The sequence below is a fragment of the Hippoglossus hippoglossus genome, chromosome 20 (assembly GCF_009819705.1).
Source record: "Hippoglossus hippoglossus isolate fHipHip1 chromosome 20, fHipHip1.pri, whole genome shotgun sequence".
NCBI lineage: Eukaryota > Metazoa > Chordata > Actinopteri > Pleuronectiformes > Pleuronectidae > Hippoglossus > Hippoglossus hippoglossus.
Window position 1 is genome coordinate 1,337,564 of NC_047170.1, and position 17,481 is coordinate 1,355,044.

Sequence of the window (17,481 nt, forward strand, 5' to 3'; positions counted from 1 at the left end):
CTCTTTAAATCATAGAGGGTGTAATTCAGAAAACCATGGGAGGTTTTCAAAAGTCCTAACCAACAACATTGTGCCTTAAACTGATCTGTGATCTGTTCGTAATGTAAGGAAAGACTAGAACCACACTTTGCCAGGTCACTAGTTTCACTGAAATCTGAAAATGCCAGTGTCCACTGTCCCACAAACATCAACTTTCAGGAACTGGATAGACCTGATTTGTCACAATTTCAGTGTTTTACAGTCAATCTTTCTCTGCCTGGGGATGCCGCCTCTCAATTACGGTGAAAGGGAAAATGGCAGGAGGAAACCATGAAGACACTGTGCTAATCATTTCTGCAGATTTCTCTTCATATAAACTGACAGATTATCTGAGAGAGGCACAAATAGTCCCAATTGTGGCTGTCTGCAACTGCAAAATTTGCGGTCATTACCTCGGAGGCAAGCGAGCGGGAAGATACTGTCCGTAATTCTTTGTGAGTGTGTGCGCGCACCTTAGCAAGACCCCGAGAATGTGCACACTTTGCCCACACGAGGGCTTGTGTGTGATTGTGTGGACATGAAATGGCCTTAAATTGTCCTCCCTGCCATCAGGCATGGTTTCCAGGTGATGTCCGGTTATCTCCATGGAGACGTGTCGTTAAGGGAAGTCGTTAGGTTCCTGTTAGCCAAGGTTTCTCTGAGGAGATAACGAGATTCGGGCTGACATGACAGCCTGGATGGTCTAATGTAGTGTTTCTCAACTGGCACGGTTGAGACTGAAAGAGGGTCGAGAGAAGCTTTCAGAGGGTCACAGGAAAGAACCAACTAAAGTTTTGCGGTACATTCCAGGGTCATTTCCATTTTCATCCCTCACTCAGCCGACATTCAGCCAAGTGTCAAAGTATCCTACACAGTTCTTACTTTTTTAACAGCAGTACATAAAATCTGCTTACGACTGATTAATAATCAAAAGTTAACATTTCCAGATTCCCTTTCAGGACTGATTCTCTTAGAATAAGAAGGCATGACACAGGTTCAGATGAAAACCATTTTAGGAGATCTATTATTTGCAAAATCTTCGAGAGAGACAAAGACCATGTCTGAACAAAAACCTGATTTTGACAGCCATAAAAATTTAAAGACCCTGGTTTAGGTTTACATTTGTGTGCATATATGGACACCCAGTAATTGAGATGGTTTGTTATACATATGTATAGTTCTCATGCCAAAATAAGAACAGAACCTGCACTGGATTACATGTGATACCAGTTTGTATTTACTCCATACAGCACATACAGCACATAAAGACATGTGTACATTTCTCAAGTGGTTTCCTCCACTGGTGCTATCGTGAACGAATACTTCAACTCCTTGGCTCTGCCCCGTGGACAACCAAACAATACCCCACAAAATCAGTCTGCAGACAATCCAGTAAATAGACGCTCTCAATTGTCTGCTGCCCCCCCATGATTCCCTGCCTCTTCCCAAGGGGGAGGGATGACATAAACCCATCCACCCACTACTACCCCTGTGCAAACCCCTTCATAGATCACTCTCCTTTTTATTTACGTCATTACTTAAAACCGGCCAGTGATATTAAGAAGCAGGACCTCTATAACGTCTTTTACAGCGAGGCTTATTATATAGCTGGGAGGAGAAGGTGGGAATTAGAGAGAGGGGGAGGAAGGAAAGGAAGCAAGAGAGAGATAAGGAGAAAACAGGACCTTTAATCCAGTCGGGGCTCCCAGCAAATACCTGTCTCTCCGATGTTTTTATTGTTTTAATAACGCCAGCGTTGCAGCGGATTTGTCCTGATCTTGTAAAATTATAAATATTGATTTTTGTGATGGAGAGGGGTGGGAGAGGGGAAGGGGGAAGCCATCTCCTTCTGAGAGCCATGATAACAGATCCTGGTTTAAAATGCTGCGAGCTGTCATGTTGATGGAAGTGTGGATCAGTGTTGATACAGAATTTCCCCCTCAGCCTCTGAGGAGAAGGAAGCTATTGAGCTTTCTCTAGACTCTGTTTAATGTCTTCCATTGGCTTTTGTGTTTCTTATCTCATGCCCTCTATTAGGGCTGCTCAGACTGTTTCATTATTTTAATTGCATATAATCAGAGGTGAGATTATAATAATTAAAATATATTTATTTTATTTATTATCATGAAAATTAACAAAATCCCGTAATAAAGTGTTTGATTTCTTGGCAAATGTGTTTATTTGCTTTCTTTCAAGTGTGACATGAAAAGATCAATATCACTCTCTTTGTTAGGATTTTACTCTCATTCCTTTGTTTGCTTTGTTTCCACTTCCTGGTTTCCTTCTCTGTGGGTGCCTGTCCTCATTTTGGGTGCATTCCAAATGTCCATTTTGCATAGGAAGGCTCCTTACTCAGTGAAATGACCTGGGAGTAGGTCAGCGGCTGTCACAATAAGAGCTGTTTGAATACTCAATATGATAAGGAAAGGAGATTACGTGCTTCCTATCTCATCGCCTGTTTTCCTATCTTAGCAGAGGAAACACCTGACCATCCTTTATGAAACAAACAGAGACCATGCTGTCCCACAATTCTTTGCTGCACCAATAAATAAAATATGCCACCTCATTGCACCTGGACAGACCAATGTAAGTATAAAAGACAGAACAGCTGTTTTTTTCTCTGTCACATCTGTTCTGACAAGGAGGAAATTAAAGTTCACAGTATCATCATCAGAATTAAAAACAAATATAAATATCATCATCAAAACTTAATATAAATGTGAATATCAACATCAGAACTAAATACAAATATAAAAGTCATCTCAATCCCCTTATTGTGGAACGCACAAAAACAATTTGCTATGTAAGGTTTTCTTCGCATATAATCCTCATGTTATTATATTATTTCAACATCTCAGTCCTGTTTGTTTTATTTTCATTTTCAATAACAACTATTTTGTTGTTCTTTCTGTATGAACTGAAAACATCTTTTCTCAGGATGTGTCGTTCTGTTTTTAATAGGAAACGTTCACGTGTTGGACCTCTTGACTTTGAAATCATTGTCTGTGATTTCATCCATTCCTTGTTGCATTTCTAATATTAAACCCTCAAAAATCGATTTAGTCTCCTTTAGAGTCCAAACCTAAACTCAAAACATGAGACTTGTCTATCACACGAATTAGCAGTTGGTTAAATAAGCTTGGCATTAAGATTAGAAACTCGTAAACAGAGTGTGCCTCGAGATGTAACGTGTTCATCAGTGAGCTTTGGACGAGCTCTTTCTCTGCAAACACTGTATTTTGCTACATAACTGCTAAATGCTCTTCTCACTATGTTTACCAGCTACATTTTTTTTTACAACATTCTTAAATTGTCTACTGCACAAATTAATGAGGAAAGGCAGATGTGGTCACCCTATTATGATCAGGCAGTCTGGAAGAGTTCCCGGGGGGTGGATAGGTGGGGGTTGTTTATGCTTATCACAGGGAGCTTATTGGAACGTCTAACATTTGAAAACCAAAAATCTCTTTTCACTTTAAGCAGTGATTAGAAGAGTGTGAAAGAAGAGAGTGGAAACTTTTTTTTTTAATTCATTCTCACTCTGCTTCTTCAGTCATTTTTCAAAAAAGATGCAGTATTATACTTTACAGAGTAAATAGTCTGGCTATACAACGTAAGATGTTGGTATTGTTGCACTTTAGACATGGCTGCATGACACGTTATACCAACAGATTAATTTCAACAACACTGAGATCATGCGAATGTGAAGCCAATGGGAAATGGGCCTGCAACATTTGGATTATTTCCAATAATTATAATAATTAATTAAAATAATTGCAGACGGGCGACCGGTCCAGGGTGCAACCCGCCTGCCACCCAATGTCAGATGGGATTGGCTCCTGCCCCCCTGAGACCCTCAAAGGGATAAGCAGTTCAGATGATGCACGGGTGGATTGATGGGACATTTCAGATAAAGATCTGTTGCATTTTCATAGATCAGCCTGAACATTTACTAGTTTCAACTTCCTGGGCTACTGGCCACTATTTTCAGATTACTTGGGCCTTAAATCTCTTACTATGTAAAGAGTATTTAGTAGGATACAAACCAGTAACAAGTATTAGTGGTAACTAGTATAAATCCTTCAATATAACCTTGGCTGTTAGAATGTAATGCCACATGGCAGTATACAGTTATGAGACCGAGAAAAAACAAAAGCAAAAGAAGAATTAACTCTCTTTTGCACACCACAGGCAGAATAATTCAAATACATCTCTTTTAGTGTCCATTCACTGGTTCCAGCAGTTTGTGTGAAGGACAAAGCAGAGTGCCACATCACAAACTGCACTTAGGTGCTGTGGCCTGTTCAACCTGTCTGCTGATGTGGACTGGGTAATGGTGGGAGTACTTTTTGGTGTGACTACACTGACCCCACACAGCAGGGCAGTTAGTCCCTCCATAAGGGTCAATTGGGTCACGGGCTGCTATGCTTCTCTCTAGAGAGTTCCATGTGGGGGATATTACTCTTTGTAAATGCAATGACTACAAAGGGATGGAAGAGTGTGTGGTTTTTAGCCCAGATGATAATGGGTCTTGCAGCAATCTTTTACTGTCACACAGTGGCCTCAGGCCTAACAGATGGTCATAGTCTGTGCCTCACCTCTGGTCTTTTTCAGCATACTTGTCTTGATCACTCACTTGAAATCCCACAGAGAAGATGCTGTTCTGTTCCCCCAGTCTCAGCAGCACTGGATAGAAGACCTGTTTCAAAAGCCTGAAGAACCGTGTCCCCCCCCCCTGGAGAGGATCCCCAGTGCCTGCACAGGGTTTCCTTTGTGTATTCAGTGAAAACATGTTGAAAAGGTCAAATGAGGTGCCATGGAGATTCTCTTCATGTCCAGGGGCCCTGGTTGGAAGGGGTTTCTTTGCTGGTGGTGAAAAATCACAATCTCTCTCCATTATTCAATAGTCTGAATACTAATAATGTGACTGCCACCTTGTTAAGATCCACTCTCCTATCATATAGTTGTGGATGTATGGGAATGACCAATACCTTTAGGAGTGGACAACCGGTAATCAGAGCAGTTGCTGTGTACAGACCAAGATGGCGGCACCCATATCATTAATATTTTGACTTCATTTTAGTGCAATGAGAGGAAGTGGAGACGGTATTTATTTACACTCTATGGTACAGATGGAGTAGGGGAGGGAGTCCTCTCCTGCAGAGGTATAGGACATATCCTGTGCCTTGTAGTATAACACTATAAGAAGATGGAAACAGCCTTCAAGTGCTTTGAAATCAATGTCTTACATTAACAATTGTTTTCAGCAGAAACTACAGAGCAGATTTCCACAAAACTAAGGAACTGGAATAAGGATCGAAGATGGGCTTGGAACGATTGCATATAATTGTAGTGCAGATCCAAACAAAGGCGTAGATCTGGGAATTCATTTATATCTTTAACATTGTAAGATTGGGTGTTTTTTTTGTATTTTCACTATTCCCAGAAAATTATATTTTCACGAAAAAAACATCTTATGAAAATCAGACATTATTAGGGGACTTGATTGAATGTAAGGGGACCGTTAGGAATGCGCTTTAGTGGCTGCCATTCTGGTTTATCTATAATTTATAAACAAATGTTCTTAAATATCAAACCACTAAAATACTGTACTTATTGTACAAACCATCTGCATAGTCAGGTGTACATTTATTTACCATGGAAATGTAAATGTTCAGAAAAACAAAAGCAAAACACTCAGATTCCTGTGGTCAAAACCTTGAAAGGAGACCTGCCATGTGTATGCCTTTACTTTAATGTTGGGACACAGTAGATTTCTACACATCTTGGTGCAGCTAATGTCTGTTTTTCTTCAGACTGCAGGAGGAAGTCTTGCCTTATTGGCCAAAGGCTGATTAACATAAACTGCTGTATAGAAGGCAAGGTAAAAAGCACTTTGGTTTGCTTTTCCTTTCAGTAGCAGCCCTGTTCTGTGCTTTCCTTAGATGGAGGGGTGTGTTTGGACAACTTGACCTGTTGTCTAAGGGCCATGGGCACTCAGAGCCGCCCAAATATTGAAACAGCAGGATGTAATCCTAGATTTGGAATGGGATACATTTAGTTAAATGTTTGCCCAGCCACAACTCGTGTAGGGCGTTTCCAAGTGGCACTGAGACAGATGATACCACTGGGCTGGAACAATGAGACAGAGGGAGCGTAGTGAGGCATTTGGATGAGGGGGCTGGGTATACAGAGGGAGAGGAATGAGGCAGCGGCTGTTGAAAAGAGTCATTCATGGAAGGATGGATCAGTGGACAGGCCAAGCAGAGCCATGGAACGATCGTTGGAACTACTTTCAGGGCCAGACGTTTTCTGGCTGGGTCCATATGTGCTCTCACGGGGCTCCAAAAGCTTTCAGGCTGCTGCCCAAAAAGCTCTCAAACTCATCCCCTGTACCACCCGCTGTGACAAGGACAAGGTGGTTTAGCCACCTGCGCCACACACACCCAGGCTGATGCCAAAATGCCACTCTTAAACCAACGCCTTTGTCCCATACTTTTACATTTTTCAGTGTAGCCGTTTTAACTTTGAGGACCATGACCAGTGATATATTCCCATACAATTTTACATAAATATATATATATATATTTAGTCTCATTCGGTGTAAACTTTACACCGAATTTCACTGACTTTTTATGTTCCATTAAATTCAATCAATCAAACAGCTTGTCCAGATGTAAGCTCTGTTGGTTATACTGAAACCTCCATTTCAATTCAGTCCAACAGTTACTTCTTGTGAAAGGTTTGCGGAAAGAGATGGTTCTGAAAAATGGCTTAAGGATGAGGTAACAACACAACCAAGGAGTGAACATAGGGACTGAGAAGTCTTATATTTAGGATGTCCAGGGTGGCAATTTGGGTAATATTTGCTGAGCCAATCCACTTGTGATCAGTGTTAGTGTGTGTTAGTGTGTGTGATTCTGATGACTACCTAGAATGCTGGACTAAAAGCAGCAAGAAACTGTGTAGCACAGTAGGAACAACTACTTTGACATGCAGAAGAGCGGAGAAATTGTGGGGAAAGAGCTATGCATCGATCTGGTTCTGCTTACACAGAATGAACCAGTGGATCCATTCTGTGTAATTTGCTGCTGAGCATGCACATCAATCAAATGAGAGAATGCAGAGGAATTACATGCCAGGCTACCAGGTGCCTTTCAGATGCCTGCAAAATGCATCAATCACGTCAAAGTGAAAGTCCTCATACAGTATGCCTACTGTTGGGGATGATAAATGCAGCATATAGTTAAATTAAACTGCCTTTCAAAAGGAGTTGTGTGACTGTTAAATCAGTGTATTCTATCTGCCATCTCTAGGTTTGGTTCAGCCAACTAAAACTAAAAAAGGTTATAGGAAAAGATCACAGTCATGATTAAAGTAATTGAAACACCATCTGTTTTGGTTATCAGACGGCAGCAGTGACTGTTGTCAGCAGATGGGATCCCCGTGTCCTTAACTGAGTAGTGCAGTATTGTATCTGTTATACCCATAGTTCTAAGCATGTAGAACATGACAAATGCTGTTCTTTTTATAGTGAATACAAATGCTGAGTGGGAAAAACCGGACTATTATCTTTACTTTGCCTCAGTCATTGTAAGATTTTAACATTTTTAAACCAAATTCCAGGAAAATACCTCTCCAATACCACATAGCTGTAGTTTGCAATGAGCAATAATGGTTTATTCAAATTGTAGGTTGCAGTTTAATGAAAGTTTGTTTTCACCTGAACTAGAACTGTTTATTGGAATCCGGTTTGTGTGTATTGTAACCTTGTTACAAATGGCTGGGAAGGATTTACATAAGTCCAACTTGCCATACCTTCTCCATAACTCTAACTGGTCGTCAGCTTCATTGTCTTCAAAAGAATCTGTTTCTTAAAAGTATGTTTCCAATGATCAATTGGCAATTAGCTCTGGGAGAGCTGATGCCTATACCACAGCAGTCCTAGCAAACTAGCAGCCATCCCAGACACAGTCTTGCTCCGGCTGAAGGGGATCTTAGACACCTCGTCCTCTGAATACTAAACCAACCGGTGTGCATTAATAAGATCCGACTTGCATATCTGAGCCGCTTAATTGCATGCAGGGAAATGTCAAAAAGCAAATGAGTCTAACATGTGAATGTGTTAATTCCACTATTGATTTCATTGATGCACCGTTCGCTCTCTCAGCTCATTAAAGCCAGCCTGTCAAGCCACACACACACATACACACACACACACACTCAACATTTTCTGACAAAATTTTAGCTATGAATACCTGTGGATGCTTGCTGATATATATATATATATATATATATATAGAGAGAGAGAGAGAGAGAGAGAGAGAGTTATCTTTTGAAGTTAGGTAAGAAAATGCCATGCACTAAAGGCCAACCTAACCATTGTAAATGGTAAATGGTTTTGTATTTATATAGCGCTTTTCTAGTCTTGATGACCACTCAAAGCTCTTTACAGTACAGTTTTACATTCACCCATTCACACACACATTCATACAGTGCATCTATTAGCAGCACTTTGTTGTTCTATGAGGGGCAATTCAGGGTTCAACATCTTGCCCAAGGACACTTCGGCATGCAGATGGGGAAGACTGGGGATCAAACTGCTGACCTTCAGGTTGGAGGACGACCGCTCTACCCCTCAGCCACATTGTGATTCTAGAACATACGACCAATCATCATAGCATCACATGTCACCTCTTTGTCATTCCTTTCATAATTTCACACTGATTGCATTATTTAAAAGCACTTTCGAGAATGTCGACATTGCCCCCAGCTGTTAAGAACCCCCCCCCCCCCCACACACACACACACAGATGCACAAGGATTTCTTCTTGTCTGACTTAATTTTGTATTGTTCTTCATCCCTGCTATGCTGAGATTTATATGCATATCCTTGCACATAAACGACATTTGTACAAGCTCCTGACAAGAGCCTGCTGAATCCCCTGAACACTAGGCAGTCAGACAAGGTTGTACACCTCACGTTACTCTGCTCATCTGTGGTGCTGCTGCTGACTCACTTGTGCGGAAAGCTAACAGCTGAGTCCACAGATTTGTTATGGTTGCAGTTTAAGCTGCTTTGAACAGAGTCCACAAACAGCCTTATCTTTGTTAGCTACTTCACCTACCATGTATAACCCTAAATCCTTCCACATACTGCTTCTCAGATGCTTTGGTGTCATTACTGTCCACTCACGATGGCTTCGCCTCATATGTGTAAATGTCTGTATTTGTATAGCACTGTTCTAGTCTTGATGACCATGGTGCCGAGTACCCAGCATTCACCCATTACACATTAATACAGGTCATCTATGTGCAGCCATGTCTCTATATACGTCAGTCACACATTACCGGTACAGCAATCAGGGGGCTGTTCAGGGTGCAGTATCTTGCCCAAAGACACTTCAGCATGAACCACTCTACCTCCTGTGCCGCAGTTGTGTAGCAAACAACATGACATGTCTAGCTTGATAGGTTAATAGGTCCATAGCTTAAGCTGATGATTAGAATTTAGAGCGCCCTCGGCTAGGTCACAAGGCAAACTACTTCAAATACTTTGTTGTGCATATAGACTTTTGCCGTTTTCTATTTGAACAGGTAATTTGAATAGTTTGAATTCCTGCATGTTGATTATTTAAGCTTACCAAGTTGAAATTACAATTGCGTGTCTACAGCACTGACACGTCAGCTATGTTTTGCATCAAGGATTTGAACTCTTACAAATTTAGAAAAAAAAAGATTTCTTCTGGAGAAAACCTGGAAAGCCTGTTGCATCTCCTCACTATACCATTGTGTTACGACTGCACTTTAAACAGTCTAACAAAACTCTACCTCTATTTCTGTGTAGTACGTGTGTGTGTCTGTTTGAGCGAGGCGGAGGGAGAGAAATGTGTGTGTGTGTGCATGGGGGTGGGGGGTGATTTTTTAAAAAACGAAATGGAGAAAAGGGCTGGTTGTCATAGCAACTCAGTTTTTCAAGGAGAGTCAACCATTCATTTCCACACTGAAGACTGCAAGACTGCAAGGGAACACTTAACTCTGTTCTTCACCTAAGGATACTACTTTAAAAGTCCCCCCACCCATCATCCTGTCTCTGCACCTCGCTCACGCTCACTGAAGTGTCAATCTGAAGTGAAACATTTCAGCTTTGGTCTGCCACTCCAGACAGCCAGGTCTTTTGTTCTCTTTTTGTTTCTCTCCCGCTCAGTTCTTACCTCTCTTGCACGCTTTCATTTCGCTCATTCCATCTCTTTCTTTTATTGTCTCTCTCTCTTGCCAAGTCTTTCAATTCAAATCTCTGACATGACAGAAACCTGCGACACCCATAGCAGAGTATCACCAATTAGACAATTGTCATATCTCAGATGTTCATCACTTCTTGAATTCATCAAAACAACCAATACACACAGATTCTATAACTTGAGCACAGAGAGGTTGCTGGTTTGTAAGTGAGTGGCCCCTAATCAAAACGATGCAATTGCTTGGTTGACAGGGTAAGTGTCAGAAGTACAGTACTGTTTAGTTAGAGGAAACAAACCTGAAAGGCTGGACCTCACATTCGTCCACACTCAAACATTCACTTATTGTAATAAACAATAAAAGATAGGAGGGGACAAAATGTGTGTCCTTTGCAGTTTTGAAGGGCTCAACCTTATGATGGTCATTTGGAGTGGTTTTGTTGATCTTTTAAGTTGTGTTAACTCATGACGACTGTGTGAATGGAATGTAAGAAGAATAATTGACTAATGGAGCCACGCAGCCACAGGACTACTCCTGTAGCCACATGCCAAAATGTTTTGACTGTGGCCGGGAGGGAAATCAATGGAGGACAAAGCTATCTTATGAATTCTGAGAACCAACTGAATGAGGATAAATGAGTTGAGAAACAGTCTTTCAATTTCACCCAGGTCAAAAATAAATCGATGAATTGGAAACCCTTAAATATGTAAAAATAGTATGAGTACATTACATTGAATAAATTACGTAGGCAGTCTTTCAATGGGGTCTGGACAGTAGGGTTGGGTATTGAAATCCAGTGCCAATAAGGTTTCTACTAGGGCAGTACCTGCTGGACTGTGTCACAATGCAGACTTCGGTGCCTCCCTTATTCCTATCAACCATCGGACAGTGTGCAAATATGTAAGATGTGATTTCCTGCAAGCAGTTTATAATAGCAGATATGAAGAGGCTTGTGAGGAAACAGGACATGCACCTAAATAAACCAGTGTTTATGACTAACAAACAGCTTTCAAATGCAGAAGACATGAGCTTCCAAGGGTATCACTATAAATGACTGTCATCAAGATACACAGCACAGCCCAGATATAACCATGCTCATAAGGCGCTGGAAAGTTCTTGGTGCATTTCCTTAATCCAAAACTCATTACAGAATATGAAAAAAGTCCAACAGGGTAATGAAAGTGGAGATCTCTCTAGCTCACTGGGACAGCGGTACTTGCTAATAACCTTAGAGCAGATCAAATGTGCTAACAAAGCTAATTGAACCAACCTGATCTACGCAGTCTTCCATTTGCGTGGCAGTGGATAAGCATCTGGTTTTGTTACACCGTTTACCTTTCGATAGTTGGTACAGAACCGAGGACTTTTATCTGCTTTTAAGTATGGACTTACTGATAGGATACGGGTAAATCTCATTTGTTGCAAAGTCTGATGGTGAGCTTTCAGCGGTCTGAAGCCTGCCAGTCAATGTTTGAAAACAGAGGAGACCTCCTGTCACACAGCCCTATCCCTAAAGTTATCCGCTTTGATGAGCCGTTAAAGCCTGCTTCATACCAAATGATCTTTAGCCCAATTTTCCAGTTGCAAGCGACTTTCGGAGGTTGCAGACAAAAGGCCAAGGTGCCCATTGGGTCAGGTTCGGACAGAAAAGGCCTGTTGGGTTTGGTCAGTTTTCTCTTGGACTCAGACAGGTTTGGACAGAATAATGCCGCCAGAGCCACACTCTATTCGATACAATTGCGGTGGCCGCTGAACAATTTCACCTCTCCTCCAGCTTAATGTGTTATTCTGTGAGAAGGGTCACACAAAAGAGCAGGAGGATCACTCAGACACACAATGTCTCTTTCTGTGTGTTTTCATGGTGAAACATCATGTAGTTTGTGACCCTCTGCCGCCGATCAGTCGCATAGTATGACCTCACAATGACTGCAAGACCCTTAATCAGAAGACAGCAAGTCAAGTCGTGTGAACTCCATAATGCTCCAAAAACTTTGAATGTCAAGTAGTCTGAACTAGGCACAGTATAAGTATACCTACTGAGTTGGAATTTGCAACTGCAGGCCATCAATGTGGAGGACAGTAACTGTTTTTCTGTGTTAAGGATTTGACCTCTTCTAGCATACATTGCTCTATAACTTAGGGTGAGGGTTTTACACTCTCGCTCCATCCCTCCTTGCTGGTATGTGAATGGTCGCTCAGTGAGACTTACCGTTCCTCAGGTGTATCTAATCTGGTCCCTCTTCCAAAATAAAACCAGTTTATGTTTTTGTGACCAACTGATTTGGGGTTTTGTATTGTTTTGATGCCTCGGTGCCGGGGACAGCCAGTGAATGGAGGCACTATGAACTGATTAGATTTTGCTTGTCAAAGGTCAAGGTCACAGGGGCCTAACAAAGCATCTTTTTTGGATCATGAGGGTGATATCTTTGGAGCACCATTCAGAAATCTTTTTACATTTGGCACAAACATTCACTTTGAGTCAAGTATCAATCTATACCAATTGATTTGCTAGCCAGGGGTCAAAGGTCAAGGTGGCCTCACATAATATTTTAATTACGTTTTTCATGAACGTGATATCTTAAGATATGTCTGAGGGAATGTCTTCAAACTTGGTAGACACATTCACTTAAACTCAAAGATGAACTGATTACATTTTGGTGGTTGATGGTCAAAAGATCAAGGTCATGTGACAATACATTGTTTTGAACACAATATATCAGAAATGCCAAACGGAAATATCCTCCCATCTGGCACAAACATTCACATGGGCTCAAGAATAACCTGAATGGAATTTGGTGGTCCGTTGTCACTGTAACGTCACAAAGCAAAATCTCCAGAACACCTTGATTTTGGTAGCCAAAGGTCAAAGGTTAAGGGTCAGGCTGGTCTCACAAAGTATGTTTTTCTTGAACATGACAACTTAAGATCAGCCTGAGGGAATGTCTTCAAATGTGGTACAAACGTTCACTTGGACTCAAAGATTACCTTAATTTTTGGGGCCTGAAGGTAAAGGTCAAGGTCACAGTGACCTCACGTTCCCGTGAATTTGATATGTCAGGACTGCCCGTAAGGAATTTCATTGCATCTGGTACAATTCACTTTGACACATGGATGACCTGATTAGAATTTGGTCTCTGGTCCCTCTGACCACATGTTTTGCCTTTTGAATGTAATATCTCAGGAACATCTCGAGGGAATTCTTTCAAATTTGGCACACATGTTCAGTTGGACTCACTGATTAGATTTCAGTGGTCAAAGGTCAAGGCCACGGTGGCCTCAGAAACATGTGGTTGGCCTCTTGAATAACACAGATTTGAGGGAATTTCTACAACTTTTGATCAGTTGTCACCTGGACTCAACCGAACTGGACTGAAGTAATTACATTTCAGTGGTCAAAGGTAAAGGTCACAGTGACTTTATTTGAATCTGAAAAAAAATATGTAGAAATATGTACACAGAAACTGCCCTGGTTGGTGGAGGCATGCAACCGCAGTGCAGTAATTGTAGTTTGTCTCATTTTTGTATGGGTTTGCTAGTTAGGTTTAGTTTTGATGTTAGTTCAGGTTAGAGGGAAGACACCTGATGCTATGACCCTTTGTGGTCCACTCCGAGTGGGTCTCCTACTTTTATGAATGTTGCATTTTATTTAATTTGTATTAACTCTCTCTATTTGGTTGTGCTGCCTCTTAGGACCTTTTCAAGCATAAGCAGACCAAACCCCGGTCCTAAACAAAACTTAATTTCTGAGGTGCTGGTTAAGGTAAAGGATAAGGTTTCAGTTGGGCTGTACACAATGAATGGAAGTCAAGGCAAATTCTAAATTGGGAAAGCTATGCAAACTTGTGTGTGGGTGTGTGTGTGTGTGCACTCAGGAATAAACTGAGTTCCTATGTTGCAGCTACTTGACTGTGTTGGTTATGTTGGACTTCTTGTATGGAGCCGTTTGTGGAGGGCTTAACCCACGTTGATAAAAAACAAGTTTTGATAAATACAGAGTAGGCTTGTTTTTTTTCATTTGGTTGACAGATTGTGTAATCATCCACCAGAGCTTATAGAACAATGTTGTGCAAAGTGTAACCTACAATACTGACCATCAGTGCATGCAATGAGTGTTTTTTAGTGACATTTCCTGTGTACCCCTCTGGTTTCCTGGTTAAATAAAATGGAAGCTAATCTGCCTTAATTGTTTGCTTGTTCCCATCCTGTTTGCTTGTCCAACCACTTATGTTGGCTTCCTCCTTTCACCTATTTTTATAGGTGCATCTTCGCTCAGAGACTTCAACAGTTGTTTTGGTGAATACACTATTACTCCAACTTGAACTGATGGCTGAAAGGACAAAAACACATTTTTTTATTAAACTGATAAAGTTGTACTTCAAGAAGCAAATAAGCCTGACACTAATAATATTAAGATGCAACTACTTCTACACACAGATATTATACTAACTTTAAAGAGAACCACTTTATCCATCAGACACAAATGCAAATTAAAGAACTATATGATTCATTAAATAAGTAGTTTTGGCAAAATGGATTCAAATAATAAAAGCATAGCTCTTGTTTGGTGGAAGAAAAATGGATGTTGGGTAGCTACAGTAGTTTACCTCTGGGCAGCAGTGAACTGCAGACAGGTTTGTTTGACTGCAACAGCAATGAGTGACAGGACTGAAGGGAATATATCTATCTATATATATATATATATATATATATATATATATACATAGATACACAATACATATTTTTCTCTTGATTAGTACATGGCAATAAATCAAAGAGTTTTAAAAGTACCTACATTGAGCATAGTCATCATCGATCTCCATGAGAACAGTGAGTATCCCAGGAGAGTCGAGTTTTCATTCATACACTATAAGCAGTCAATTGGTCCGCTGCTTTTTCTCCACAACCTTAATTAATATTCATTTTTATCCATGTTTAATTGCTCAAAGTCCTCTCTCCTTTTTAGCTGGCGTTTTCCTGGATTCCCTGGCATGTCATTGCGACCTGTTGATCAGAGGTTTAGTGTGAAATTAATAATCATAATACATAATACACAAAAATATATCATATCTTATTTAATGTTTATACATGCATGGAGCAAAGGACGAAAACAAATTGTGTTTCACATAATTTGAAGATTAGAATCAATCTGAGAGCGGTGGCTGAAATGTTTGTACCACATTGTCGTCCTCTCTTTCTTCATTGTAGCCTATAATTTTGTGTGTTTAAGGTGGATCCCCCCACACCTAGTACTGCCCACTCTGTCCTCCCTCCCCTGAGCTAAGGGGCGCTACTAACTAATCGGTATGGAGCCCGCTGTGGTAATAGTTTTACTGTGTTTCAACCATCATTATTGTATTTAACTTAGGGTTCATTCATGATCATAGGGACTGTGAGACTGGGCTGATGTTTGGCGGCTTCAAGATTCAAGATTCCTTTATTGGTCCCACACACATGCACAGACACACTACATGCAAATGGGGGAAATTTGTCCTCTGCTTTTGACCCATCCGTGTGAACACAGCAAAGCACAACTCACACAGTAGTGTACGGCATGTACGGCACCCGGGGAGCAGATGTTTAGGGGAGCAAGGTGCCTTGCTCAGGAGCACTCAGACAGTGGGGTAGGGAGAGTCCTTTTGGACTTGAACAGATCCAGGTGTGTTTTTGTCAGTCCATGGCCTCGAACCAGAGACCTTCCAGTCTGATGTCCGTTATTTTCTGCCACTTGTCCGATCCCAGTCCCAAAACAGCAGTTCCCATACCGGGAGTCGAACCCGGGCCGCCTGGGTGAAAACCAGGAATCCTAACCGCTAGACCATATGGGAGGCTTCACTGAGATGTTGCATCAGCTCATCGTCACATGCTGCAAGAGAGCTGCTGCTTTGCGTTACTCTACTTTGTTTTATGTTGTTTCGCCTTACTTTGTTTTACTTTACTCTACTTTACGTTGGTTTGCCTTACTTTGTTTTACTTTGTTTTGCTTTACTCTACTGTGCTCATAGCTTTGCTTTGTTTTGCCTTGGCTTCTCTAAAGTGTCACGTCAGAGTGGGTGTGCTGTTGGAAAAATCTCCTTTTTTTTCTCCTTTGTTACTCTCGTGCTGGGTCATCCCACCGGCTGCTCCTGTGTGAGGCGTTTATTTCATTTATTCATTTGTTTTGATTTTGGTTGGGAACGTGGCTGCTTAAGTTATTTTGTTTTGTGTTGTTTATTTTGTGTATTTTGTTTACACTCATTTCTACATGGCTGCCTAATCTTTGTGGGTCTATATTATTTCCTTTTTTAAAAATGTTTTAAAATTTAATCTGAACCCACCTTACGGCTTAGTTATTTAGACTTTATTTTGATTGTGTTACATTGCCAGTCAATGGCTTCTTACTCTATGCAAATAATATTGTTTCTTTGGTAGCTTGTTTGGCTCGCTTAGTTTAAAATGGGAAATTTCATTTTATTATGATTGATCATGTAGTTTATGTTGTTTTGGTCGGTAACTTGTAGATTAGGTTCTTTTACTTTTACCCGATATAAATTAATATATTTTTGGTTTAATTGTTGTTTCTTTATTGAATTTGAGTGGAGCCTTACTAATGCGTGTATGTAAATTTTGTTCATTCATTATTAATAAAGAATTCTTTTTGGATAGAACCACCTCTCCTGCTCTTTAGTATAATGAACGTGAAAGCCTTATGTGTTATTAGTTTTGGTCTGAGGTAATTAATTTTCCCTGAGTTAATATCCTGGGGTGGCGTTGTTGTATTTTCCTTGACTACACTGGTTAATGCTCGTCTAACCAATCACAACCACCCTACGTTGCCACATTCAGGTTTCTGATTAGACCACAGAAATGTATCAAAATCAAATTCGGCCCGTCATCCATTTTTTCATTTCTTATTTTTGATCTGAGCAAAAAATCCAAACTACGAAAAAAACAAACCGTTATTTGTTTTTTTGGTATCAGATTCATAGATGAATAACGAAATAATGACCAACAGTGAATGCTACACGGATTTGAATGGTTCTTTCTCTTGATAGCTGCCTTCAGACATAAATTAAGTCCCGGAAAATCTCCTTTCATTCACCGCCAACGAGTCGGCTTGTTGATGACGTTTACTCATACACGAAAGAAGTCAAACGAACAACAAAAAAAAACATCAAAACATCTCACAATGAAAAAGTATTGTCAAACATGTAAAAAGACACCAACCAAGGTGTCAAGAGCCTTAAG

At 40.7% G+C, this 17,481-nt stretch overlaps 1 long non-coding RNA gene and 1 other non-coding gene across 2 annotated transcripts; both read right to left on the reverse strand.

Moving 5' to 3' along the window:
* Positions 1–1,983: 1,983 nt before the first annotated feature.
* On the reverse strand, positions 1,984–13,489 carry LOC117753914. Its single transcript, XR_004612325.1, has 3 exons — positions 13,406–13,489; positions 4,296–4,298; positions 1,984–1,994 (listed from the first exon to the last, which is right to left on the reverse strand). It is a non-coding gene; the product is annotated as an uncharacterized LOC117753914 (long non-coding RNA).
* Positions 13,490–16,010: 2,521 nt separating this feature from the next.
* trnae-uuc lies at positions 16,011–16,082 on the reverse strand. Its single transcript has one exon. It is a non-coding gene; the product is annotated as a tRNA-Glu (tRNA).
* Between the last annotated feature and the right edge of the window lie 1,399 nt (positions 16,083–17,481).